The 12,781-nt window shown below is 42.8% G+C and overlaps 1 long non-coding RNA gene across 1 annotated transcript in view; it reads right to left on the bottom strand.

The window, feature by feature from the left end:
• Positions 1-271: 271 nt before the first annotated feature.
• LOC131573630 (uncharacterized) overlaps positions 272-12,781 on the bottom strand; it is a 28,408-nt gene continuing 15,898 nt past the window's right edge. Inside the window, exons 3-4 of the long non-coding RNA XR_009276222.1 lie at positions 2,617-2,685; positions 272-810 (exon numbers count right to left, since the gene is read on the bottom strand). This is a non-coding gene — a long non-coding RNA (uncharacterized LOC131573630). The remainder of the gene's footprint in view (positions 811-2,616; positions 2,686-12,781) is intronic.

The raw sequence follows: 12,781 nt of genomic DNA, 5'->3' as shown, positions 1-12,781 counted from the left end.
AACCACAGTTCTAAGTGATACATGTTTGTTGAAGCTCAGGATTCTAACCATCAAGAAATTTGATTTACTTGAAGTATTTCAAGCTACATACAATGTTGTATTAACTATCTAAGTGTCAATAACAACTACAATTAACGTGTGAATCTCAGATTTGATAAATAGTTTGAACAGTAATTTTTTTTTAGTTATTTATATTTTTAATTTTTTTTTAATTTTTTTTTTAATTTTTTTTATGACACAGGATACTGTCCTACCTTGGGATCTTCTTTCATGTTGTGGTATTCTCTGTGTTTGAGAGACAGCTGGAAGCTAGGGCTTTTAACTGTAGGGTTTTTGTCTTTTGGGAAATTTAATTTTGCAACTGACCATTTTGTAACAGGTGCAGCTTTCACTTACTAACTAAATTAAAAATTGCACTTTTATTATTTGCATACAGTGTGCAGGAAGATTATGTCAGGGGACTGCAGAGGAGGAAGAGGCTTTTGGTGAAACTGTCCTACTTATTTAAAGATAGAAATCTAAAGAACATCAAAATGCTTCCAACCTCTCCATATGTATTTCATTAAAACACAAAAATTAAATGAATAGGGAATAAAATAACCCATTGTAAAAATCTTCTTTATCCATGGTGTCTTCTTTTCCTCAAGTTTTCTGTTCTGTTCTTACAGTTTTAAGGTTTCCCTATTCAAAAAACCTCTATGAAGGCTCCTCTTTCTTCTCAGAAGCAGCATCCTTTGCATTCACTTGCAACTAGGCATTTATTTTTCCATCAGAAGCCTCCCAGAGTGCTGTCTTCTTGCAGGATTATTCCTGTTTAGAGATTTATAGTGTGAGATGATAAAACACTGTGTTGAGTACAGTAATGCAAACTATAATTTCAAGACAGCAAAGATTTTAATTGGTTTTGTATACGAATTTATACACAAAGCTGAAGGGAACTAAGAGGTATTTAGCTTCAAAAACTCCTCCTTACACAACCTATATTGATTGTGGTCAAATGAAATCCTGAGCCAAGTACGGCATTATTCTTCCCCACAAAGAGGCTGTTTGGAAAAAAAAGGGTATACTGCTTTATTTACATGAAATCATTACTGAGTCTTTACTTTTTCCTCTCTGTGGGAAGCCAAGAAAGAGTCCTTTCAGGATGCCAAAGTCCTTTCCAGAGATGCCGAACACTTTTTTTCCTCACCTCAGGTCTGTATCCCTGACCATCTAGACTTCCAGACAAACGGAACTACTCCAACACAACAGTCTCTAGGCAATTAAGTACAATTGTTCACCTTATTCTGAAGTACTGTCATTTTCTGAGGATTTACAATAAACCAAGATAAACAACACAAAATGAAATCCACAGCTGTGTGCATAAAAGATGCTTTTCAAAACAAATCCTTCCTTGTTAATACAGGACTTTATGTGTATATATATCATAACAATCTGAGCTCTGGAAGTAAAAGTTATCATTTTACATGCTGAGATTTATGTTTTACCTATTCATTTTCAACTGTGTTAATACTTTCCTGAAATCCCTATCCGTCAGTGATTATTCACAGAAGATACTCATTGCTTTTAATTTTAAATGTCAGCAAGTAGAATATAATTGAAATACTCTTTCCAACCGAGTTCACACCTATAAGGTTTATTTTATGCTATGCTAAATTAGGCAGCTTTCTTGTGCGATGTCAAGAGGGGTAGAAGGGGGCAGGGAAACATCATGCTGAGGATTTATAGTACACAGGAAAACATTCATAGCTCATGTTCTACCAGTAAGCTTAAACACCAACCTGTAGCCCCAGAAATATTCTTGGAGCAATAATTATTGAATTTCACTGCCTGATCAGCCTATGGTCTATTTGCAAGACTGTTAATTATGCATGATAGCTACACTGAAGTTAAAAAGACTAGGCTGTTTTAATAAGGACCACCAATATTAGGCCATTATTTTCTTTAACTGAACAATAATTCATATAATTTTCTCGTTTGTTTGGTTTCTTTCTTTTCTGGTTTGAATTAACGACAGGAGCTCAGTATATTAAAATTGTAGAAACTGAATATATACCACATTCATCAGGTTTCTTTCCTCTTAATTCAGCATTCACACCAGACATGTGAGTGAAAGTGGCAAAGCCAGTCAGACTTGCCAAAAGGTTTTTGCCTAATGAATGTTCTTGTATTTTGCCTGTGTTCAGCAAATTCTTTATATTATCATAATACACACTCTTGTTCTCTCTTTCATATTGGTTCAAACAGTCACCTTAGTTCAGGGTCTAAGTATCACAAGTTTAAAACATAAACAGATGCTTATGTGCTCTGCTAAACTAGATTTTGCAGCCAAGTTTGTAAAAAAGTTAATTAGAAAGTTCAGGGGAAATAGATCCAACATGTCATTTTATCATTAAATGTAAGACAGAGTTTTGCCCTTTCACACCTCACACCAACTTTCCTGAAGTATCTTGTTCAAAATTCACTCCATTATTAATAAGTCTCTCAGGTTCTACTCTGTTCTACAACGGATTCTGTCCTTCTTCTGTGTCTGACTTCATTCTCTTGGCAATGTTCATAGACCAAAACAGTACTTTAGAGACACCAGTCTACCCTTGCAGATAGACACACTGATACCTGATAAGAAAGGAACATCTTCACTTGCCCAGCAGCAGGTTACAGTTTGGTACCATTTTCCATCTTGCTCTGTGAAAACAAAATGAATTGGTATATATAAGAGAGAGGTCATCAATGCAATATAAATAGACTGTGAGGAATGAGTAGCACATAACCAAATTAATGCTTAGCAAGTAATGTGGGCTGTCAGATTAGTCCACTGATCAAATGCAAGATGGACCAAGATGATAATAAAGTAGACAAGTGCAAAGCATTTGGGCTACTACACAGTATGTAACTATTATTTTTTTCTTCCAGCTTTAGATATGAGAAAAAAAAAATGAATAGAATATTCCAGCAAAGAAAATACATCAGTTAATTAACCATCGTTTGTGACTTGAATACGTTTGAAGAAAGATGAGGGTGGTTAGAAAAACATATAGCCTCAGGGTTCATTGTTCCTTTGCATTTAGCCCAGATCTTTATATGCATAAATTATCTTGGGTTAAATAGTTGACTTTTTCAAATTACAGTGTTTACTTTGCCCACTAATTTTTGAAGAATGTTTCATTTTAATACCTTATCACATTCCACAAGTCCAACAGATTTGGTTACATATCCTACTTCTGGGACACACACACACACACACACACACACACACACACACACACACACACACACACACACACACACACACACACACACACAGAGGCACACACGAGTTTATTAAGCAAGTAAGTGAGAAAACCAGATTTCATTAGTAAAAATGCACTGGCTCGAAATTTTTAACACTGAAGGGATATGCAGAAAAAAGTGTTTGCAATTTCTATACCATTGACATTGGAGGTAGGAAAGAAGAAAAAGATGTAGGTGTCTGCCAGTCTTAATACAATCACACATAAAAAATTACTATAGATGAATATAGCTGTGGGGATTTTATTTATTTATTTATGTTATTGTGTTGGCACATAACTCCAATAATTTGACTGGGGACATTCCACAGCTAAAAAATGTCACTGACTGGATCCTCAGCAAATACACTCACAGATTTTACACTGAATGATACTCCATCCCAGCTCAATAAATGCATTTGATAATATATTTTTCTACAGAAAGTTCAGGCATATGCAGTAATTACCTAACTTCTAAAAGCAATGAAAAAAATCTTCCATGCATATGTAAAATACATTGACAGAGGTACGTTAGGCCAAGTAGCCTGCTCACAGAAAAGGATTTTAGTATTTGCATTTTTTAGGTACTAATTCCTGATATGCCACTAACACTGTGCAGTATGATAAATTTTAACAAACCAGGCATCATTTCATGAGAAAAACCTGACATTACTACTTAATTCTTTATATCCTAAGCATCTATTTTAATATGTGCATAATATGATATGATATGTGTTAGTGCAAATTAATCATCCTTAGAAAATATATGAGAAGTTTATGGGATCAGCTATAGTAAGTCTCTTTTCTATTTATCTTATATGATATTTAAAGTGACTTTTGGACATTTCCATTTTGATAAAACACCAGAATATCTACATATGCAAAGTGAACTGTGAACTAGGCATTTGTAAGCAGTGACAGAACACGATTTCTGAATATTTAAGTGAAATATTCAGCAAACCTCAGATCCACATTCTTCTACAAACATATTTCTAGTGAGAGAGAACAATGATCTCATTAGAGTAAGGTTTATTATATACTAAATGCACTTGGGGAAAAAAAAAGCTCTAAAAGTTTTCAGTTGGAAAGATGCATTCCTTATGGAATATATATAATGCTAGCTGAGAAAAATAATTGGCTGTTTTACCTTTTGTTCGCATCTAAGTATTACACTTTAAAGGAAAATGGAGAAAGAATTAATGGTATAAGAAAAAGAATTAATCTCTAAATTCAGCGATGAGATTAATGGTAACATCAGATATGAAGTGCTCAAAAACAAATTAATTCTCTTCAAAACACATTTTTAAGAGCCACACAGTAGTCTTCTCTTTGTAAAGACGGGGAGAACAAAAAAGATAATAGTAAAATCATATTAAAATGCAATCTGAAATGTCCTGCTCCTTAAATTATTGTGGGTTTTATTACTTCTACTCCCACTGTAGATTAGGTCTCAGAATACCAAAATCTTCAGTATGGGAGGTCTCAGTATTTTCCTCTCCAGAAATGTTCTGAAATTATATTTCAAATTTGTCTTTAGCCTAGATTTGACACTTGAAAGGTGATATGTCAATAAAACATGCATAGACTGTAATATTTATGTTGAACCTTCATAATGGTATTACATTAATTAAAAAAAAAATTAAAAAGGAGATGTGAAATATTTGTGGTTTGGTGTTACCAGACAAAATCTTAAATAGCTGAACCTCTTGATATTATTGCAATATTACTGCTGTAAAGAGGAGAAAGTGCAGGAATGCTTAGTAACCTAAAAAAACAAGGGGCAAGCTTCTGATTTTGCATTTGTTACAAAAGAATATGTTAATACTGTCCACAGGTTAATTAACCACTATATAAAGCCAAAGAACTATGGACCACTGCAATGAAATTCTACAATTTGTGTTTGGTTCATATGTGACATTAAATGAAGTTAAAGTGAGTTAAATTTAGAAAAACCTCATTAGAGTAATTGTTGTTAATTCTGAGGTGACACCTACAATACCTGTTATTACTATACATAGCAGAGGAGTTAGGGGAAGGAAAGGACTGTCATTTTTAAGAAAAGAATGTGGTAGAATACCTGGGAAGCTACTAATTTATATAGACTCATCTGATAGCAGTTCAAGAGGTACAGAGTGAACTTATTATCCATGGGATATTAATGCAATTCTGATAGCATGGAATGAAATTTAACAAGACACTGCCATCATTTTCATAGCAGGCAAATATCTCCCTGCTAATTAATACAGAGGCAAAAAATAAGTGACTCCAGGTCTACATGAGAAGTTGCCAGGGGAGAAAATTCCATTTATCTAAGAAAATGACCTATATACAGCTATTCAGAAAGTAATACCTGTCATCGGGCCAGAACACATTGCTGAAAATGTAAAATACTTTCTTAACTGTACGATCACAAGAGATATTGTTGCCTCATGTAAAGGAGAGTTTGTTCCGTCTTGACTTTTCTCTCTATTTAGGCCTTAACTTATTAATCATTATGGGGACTAGAGGCAAAAGAAAAACTCCTTAAAAATTAAAAATCCAAACCACATTAAAATAGTGAAATTAATTGTGCAGTTTATTTACTGCAATTGTAGTTCAAAGAACATTTTGGTGGTTAACATGCACACTACATCTGTTTTTAAAAATGTAGAACTTTTCAACACACGGTTACTGGTTAGAAAATATGCCTATCCAAAGGTAATGTCAAGAAGTTGATTATCATTACAATGAATAAATGTTGGCCTCTGCTAGATTACTGAACACTAAGAAGCATCCCAGAATAAAAAAAATGTGGGAATTTACAGGACACAAGAACCATGAAGTATTTTAGTACTAAAGTTTTTTGGTCATACACTCCACCATGAAGGTCTGAGAGCAACTGGCTTATTTACAAGGAAAATGCATGCTGCTTTTCTTCTGGAGATTATTTTTTTCCTATAGATTTCAGTTAATTAACAAAGAAGTGCAAGAAAAAATAAGGAAGAGCATCAAAAGGAGAACTTGGAATTTCTTAGCCACAAAGAACATAAGGTGTAGTAGCAGGTTAACATGTCCAAACATTATGTCTTTATTCCACAGTAGGCAATTCCATTACACAAACATTTTTGAAGTTCTACCAAATTAGAAAGACAGTGGGAAGTTTCCTTTCTTAGAAAAAAAGATAAAGGAAAAATTGCCAGTTTGAAATAAATCTCTTACCTAAATTTACTAAAAAATCCCCTCTCATTCATGGAAGTGGGCTATTAAGTTCTATATATGGAATTTTCAAAAAGGAGAAAACTAAAGTACTTCTATAAAGCTCACATTTATTGCTGGTACTCATAAGCATATGACAAACAGTTTTCTGTTACAGCTATTAAGGCATCACAGAATGTATGTGGAGTGCATGGGTTATCTGAAATAATCACTTGATAGTCTAAGCACTTCTTACAGAAAACATTTATGAAGATCACTATAACTGCTTTGTATTGCCTGGCATCAAACTGAAGAGCATAATCATTTGTGCCTACAGACCTTCGCAAGCAAAATACAGAAAAAATTTAAATAGAATGAGGAGAGGAGAAAGGCAACTTCCTATTTCATTTTGATGCTATATGAATAGTCTATAATCTCTAGGGAGTGCCTAAATTCATTGAAGACATGACCATCCAAAGAGTGTTTTGCAATAGCCACCTGTTGCACGTATTCTTAAGTCACACTGAATTCCCTGTCTCTTCCAAGGCTCATCCAGCTGCTGAATGTACTGTTTCCTTGCTGTGGAGGTGCAATCTGTCTCTCAGCCAGAAGAGATGGGGTGAAATACAAGTTAGAGCTGGTCAATGAGTCACCCATTTGGTCATGCTGCTTTGCGTGTCAGTTTGCATTAAAAAAACACCAGCTGTTGCTTTATTTCAAGACAAAATGTGTGAAGGAGTTCTATCTAAAATATGCAACTTTCATTTATTGATACGCTGAACACAAGGCTGATAATATTTTTGTTATTGTTGCAGAGGGCTTGCACAAGGCCTTTTCTGCTTTTCGTCCTGGAACAATGTCAAGGAGACTGGGGATACATGGGAGGTTAGGATAGGACACAACCAGGACATAGTCCCAATTTAAACATTAAGAAAGGTACAGTAAATCCAACAGTTCATCTCTCATTATCTTTTTTTGTTCAGCACTTCAGGTCAATTTTCCAGCAGTCTGAAATTACAGAGGTATCAACAAGTCAATCTGGTCAAGAAACATACAAGAAGGGAAGGACCCTACTACCTGTGCTGCTGAGATTAGCTCAGTTGGTCAGAGCATGGTACTAATAAGGCCAAGGCTGTGTATTTGATCCCCAGATAGGCCATCACTTCAGAGTTGGACTCCAACTCTGTGGATCCCTTCCAAACCAGAATGTTCTGTGATACTTCACATACCAATATCTAGTAGTTGTAGCTTTCAGTGCTTCCAGTTCAGCTAGGGCAGAATTTGGTAGTTGTTGCTGTATGGATTCCCTGTATATACATAAAGGAATGTATATATTCATATATACCTTGGCTTGAGAACACCTATACAGACTTCCTGTATATGCTTATTATTAACCCATATTTACTATTTCCACCAAACTTTGGCTGTTTTTAGTTTTTGAAATAGCTGAAAAATATAGGCAAGGCTTTTATATATAGTCACCATTTCTCTGGTGCATAGTGTTTTATGCATGTATGCACCATGAATGCATGCAGTTGATTTATGTTTGCAATTTGTGCTAACTGTAAAAGAAGGCAGTAGTTTTTTGGTTGGTTTTTTTTTTTTGTTTTGTTTTGTTTGATATTTTTTGCTTTTTTGTTTGTGGGGATTTTTTGCTTTAAAGAAAGAACAACAGTCATAAATAGAAATCTTAGAAAAGCCCTGAAAACAATCTCATAAAATTAAGTGTAAAGAGAAGTATTCACACACACACAGAGTTAAGCTATTTCATAAAAAGGAAAGCCAAAATAAAAATACATGCATCTAAGACATTTTTGAGAACTATTTTTTTCTTTTTAAGTAGTGAAAATTGTTGAGCAGGCAAATTGTTTATTTTATATTTCTCTTCAGAGAAAACTGCCACCAAGGAAATTATACAAGTATATGCATTCGCACATGTGTATGCTCATGGGAGTAAATACCAAAGTCATACATTATCTGCGACACTGTTGAAATTAAAAAATGGACTTTAGAAATTCCAGAATACTGTGAAGGTTACCAAATGAGTATTTTTCTCATGCTGAAACCAACAAACAGATCACTTGTACTTGGACTAATATTTTTCCCAGTTGTGAAAATGTATAATAAGCAAAAAAATAACCTAAATAGTAACAAAGGTAAAATTTTTTGAACATTTATGGCCTAGTTTCCCAGTAAGTCTCACCTGACCACTCATGCTTATGCAGCAATAACAATTGTTGAGCTTGTTGGCCAGTACAGCAAACTTGGATGGGGAGAGGAGGAGGAGTTAGTCCACAAAATTCATAAAGTGGCAATGAAAGCAGGTAACTAAACAGAGAAGGGATGCTGCAACTAGGGAAAGGGCTGTAACCTAAGCATGGGCATTTTGTATCAGGCTATCTACATGGGAGAAAGTGCCTTCTTAAAATTGCTAAAATTTTAATACTTCAGAAGGAAATGGGGAGGGGAGGGGGAGGGGGACGGGGAGGGGATGGGAGGTGTGGGAAGATGCGGGAAGGGAAGGGTGCGGGAAGCTGCAGGAAGGGTGCGAGAAGGGTGCGGGAAGGGTGCGGGAAGGGTGCGGGAAGGGAAGGGTGCGGGAAGGGAAGGGTGCGGGAAGGGTGCGGGAAGGGTGCGGGAAGGGAAGGGTGCGGGAAGGGTGCGGGAAGGGTGCGGGAAGGGAAGGGTGCGGGAAGGGAAGGGTGCGGGAAGGGAAAGGAAGGGAAGGGTGCAGGAAGGGAAGGGTGCGGGAAGGGAAAGGAAGGGAAGGGTGCGGGAAGGGAAGGGTGCGGGAAGGGAAGGGTGCGGGAAGGGTGCGGGAAGGGTGCGGGAAGGGTGCGGGAAGGGTGCGGGAAGGGAAGGGTGCGGGAAGGGAAGGGTGCGGGAAGGGAAGGGTGCGGGAAGGGAAGGGAAGGGAAGGGAAGGGAAGGGTGCGGGAAGGGAAGGGAAGGGTGCGGGAAGGGTGCGGGAAGGGAAGGGAAGGGTGCGGGAAGGGTGCGGGAAGGGTGCGGGAAGGGTGCGGGAAGGGTGCGGGAAGGGTGCGGGAAGGGTGCGGGAAGGGAAGGGAAGGGTGCGGGAAGGGAAGGGAAGGGTGCGGGAAGGGTGCGGGAAGGGTGCGGGAAGGGAAGGGAAGGGAAGGGAAGGGAAGGGAAGGGAAGGGAAGGGAAGGGAAGGGAAGGGAAGGGAAGGGAAGGGAAGGGAAGGGAAGGGAAGGGAAGGGAAGGGAAGGGAAGGGAAGGGAAGGGAAGGGAAGGGAAGGGAAGGGAAGGGAAGGGAAGGGAAGGGAAGGGAAGGGAAGGGAAGGGAAGGGTGCGGGAAGGGAAGGGAAGGGAAGGGAAGGGTGCGGGAAGGGAAGGGAAGGGTGCGGGAAGGGTGCGGGAAGGGAAGGGAAGGGTGCGGGAAGGGAAGGGTGCGGGAAGGGAAGGGTGCGGGAAGGGTGCGGGAAGGGTGCGGGAAGGGTGCGGGAAGGGTGCGGGAAGGGTGCGGGAAGGGTGCGGGAAGGGAAGGGTGCGGGAAGGGAAGGGAAGGGTGCGGGAAGGGAAGGGAAGGGAAGGGAAGGGAAGGGAAGGGAAGGGAAGGGAAGGGAAGGGAAGGGAAGGGAAGGGAAGGGAAGGGAAGGGAAGGGAAGGGAAGGGAAGGGAAGGGAAGGGAAGGGAAGGGAAGGGAAGGGAAGGGAAGGGAAGGGAAGGGAAGGGAAGGGAAGGGAAGGGAAGGGAAGGGAAGGGAAGGGAAGGGTGCGGGAAGGGAAGGGAAGGGTGCGGGAAGGGTGCGGGAAGGGAAGGGAAGGGTGCGGGAAGGGAAGGGTGCGGGAAGGGAAGGGTGCGGGAAGGGAAGGGTGCGGGAAGGGTGCGGGAAGGGTGCGGGAAGGGTGCGGGAAGGGTGCGGGAAGGGTGCGGGAAGGGAAGGGTGCGGGAAGGGAAGGGTGCGGGAAGGGAAGGGAAGGGTGCGGGAAGGGTGCGGGAAGGGAAGGGAAGGGAAGGGAAGGGAAGGGAAGGGAAGGGAAGGGAAGGGAAGGGAAGGGAAGGGAAGGGAAGGGAAGGGAAGGGAAGGGAAGGGAAGGGAAGGGAAGGGAAGGGAAGGGAAGGGAAGGGAAGGGAAGGGAAGGGAAGGGAAGGGAAGGGAAGGGAAGGGAAGGGAAGGGAAGGGAAGGGAAGGGAAGGGAAGGGAAGGGAAGGGAAGGGAAGGGAAGGGAAGGGAAGGGAAGGGAAGGGAAGGGAAGGGAAGGGAAGGGAAGGGTGCGGGAAGGGTGCGGGAAGGGAAGGGAAGGGTGCGGGAAGGGAAGGGTGCGGGAAGGGAAGGGTGCGGGAAGGGAAGGGTGCGGGAAGGGTGCGGGAAGGGTGCGGGAAGGGTGCGGGAAGGGTGCGGGAAGGGTGCGGGAAGGGAAGGGTGCGGGAAGGGAAGGGTGCGGGAAGGGAAGGGAAGGGTGCGGGAAGGGTGCGGGAAGGGTGCGGGAAGGGTGCGGGAAGGGTGCGGGAAGGGAAGGGAAGGGAAGGGAAGGGAAGGGAAGGGAAGGGAAGGGAAGGGAAGGGAAGGGAAGGGAAGGGAAGGGAAGGGAAGGGAAGGGAAGGGAAGGGAAGGGAAGGGAAGGGAAGGGAAGGGAAGGGAAGGGAAGGGAAGGGAAGGGAAGGGAAGGGAAGGGAAGGGAAGGGAAGGGAAGGGAAGGGAAGGGAAGGGAAGGGAAGGGAAGGGAAGGGAAGGGAAGGGAAGGGAAGGGAAGGGAAGGGAAGGGAAGGGAAGGGAAGGGTGCGGGAAGGGAAGGGTGCGGGAAGGGAAGGGAAGGGAAGGGAAGGGAAGGGAAGGGAAGGGAAGGGAAGGGTGCGGGAAGGGAAGGGTGCGGGAAGGGAAGGGAAGGGTGCGGGAAGGGAAGGGAAGGGTGCGGGAAGGGAAGGGAAGGGTGCGGGAAGGGAAGGGAAGGGAAGGGAAGGGAAGGGAAGGGAAGGGAAGGGAAGGGAAGGGAAGGGAAGGGAAGGGAAGGGAAGGGAAGGGAAGGGAAGGGAAGGGAAGGGAAGGGAAGGGAAGGGAAGGGAAGGGAAGGGAAGGGAAGGGAAGGGAAGGGAAGGGAAGGGAAGGGAAGGGAAGGGAAGGGAAGGGAAGGGAAGGGAAGGGAAGGGAAGGGAAGGGAAGGGAAGGGAAGGGAAGGGAAGGGAAGGTGCGGGAAGGTGCGGGAAGGGAAGGTGCGGGAAGGGAAGGTGCGGGAAGGGAAGGTGCGGGAAGGGAAGGTGCGGGAAGGGAAGGGAAGGGAAGGGAAGGGAAGGGAAGGGAAGGGAAGGGAAGGGAAGGGAAGGGAAGGGAAGGGAAGGGAAGGGAAGGGAAGGGAAGGGAAGGGAAGGGAAGGGAAGGGAAGGGAAGGGAAGGGAAGGGAAGGGAAGGGAAGGGAAGGGAAGGGAAGGGAAGGGAAGGGAAGGGAAGGGAAGGGAAGGGAAGGGAAGGGAAGGGAAGGGAAGGGTGCGGGAAGGGAAGGGTGCGGGAAGGGAAGGGTGCGGGAAGGGTGCGGGAAGGGAAGGGTGCGGGAAGGGAAGGGTGCGGGAAGGGTGCGGGAAGGGTGCGGGAAGGGTGCGGGAAGGGTGCGGGAAGGGTGCGGGAAGGGTGCGGGAAGGGTGCGGGAAGGGTGCGGGAAGGGAAGGGAAGGGTGCGGGAAGGGTGCGGGAAGGGTGCGGGAAGGGTGCGGGAAGGGTGCGGGAAGGGAAGGGAAGGGAAGGGTGCGGGAAGGGAAGGGAAGGGTGCGGGAAGGGAAGGGAAGGGAAGGGAAGGGAAGGGAAGGGAAGGGAAGGGAAGGGAAGGGAAGGGAAGGGAAGGGAAGGGAAGGGAAGGGAAGGGAAGGGAAGGGAAGGGAAGGGAAGGGAAGGGAAGGGAAGGGAAGGGAAGGGAAGGGAAGGGAAGGGAAGGGAAGGGAAGGGAAGGGAAGGGAAGGGAAGGGAAGGGAAGGGAAGGGAAGGGAAGGGAAGGGAAGGGAAGGGAAGGGAAGGGAAGGGAAGGGAAGGGAAGGGAAGGGAAGGGATATCTGCCGGAAAAATTGTTCATTCCTTCTCATTTTCATACATTTGACTGGTTTTGTATTGTTTATATTTTAATTTGTCTGGTGAAATTTCTCTTCACATATACCCTTATTACTAAAATTGTAACTTTTTACAGAAAATTTTTAGACACAAGCAGTGCCCAAATAACCAAGTTTTGTTCACTGACGGTAATATACACAATCTGAATTTTTGCTTCCTTGACTAGTGGCAAATTTGCCTCTCTTTACAGAGCTCTATCAGACTATATGTAACTGTAATCAATATGAGCCTCAAAATCTGCCGCTGGTATTACAATTGCTTTGATCATCTACCCTGAATATTTGG

The sequence above is a fragment of the Poecile atricapillus genome, chromosome Z (assembly GCF_030490865.1).
Source record: "Poecile atricapillus isolate bPoeAtr1 chromosome Z, bPoeAtr1.hap1, whole genome shotgun sequence".
In the NCBI taxonomy this organism is placed as follows: domain Eukaryota; kingdom Metazoa; phylum Chordata; class Aves; order Passeriformes; family Paridae; genus Poecile; species Poecile atricapillus.
Note: the sequence above shows the minus strand (reverse complement) of the source record. Positions and strands in the feature narration are given on the sequence as shown.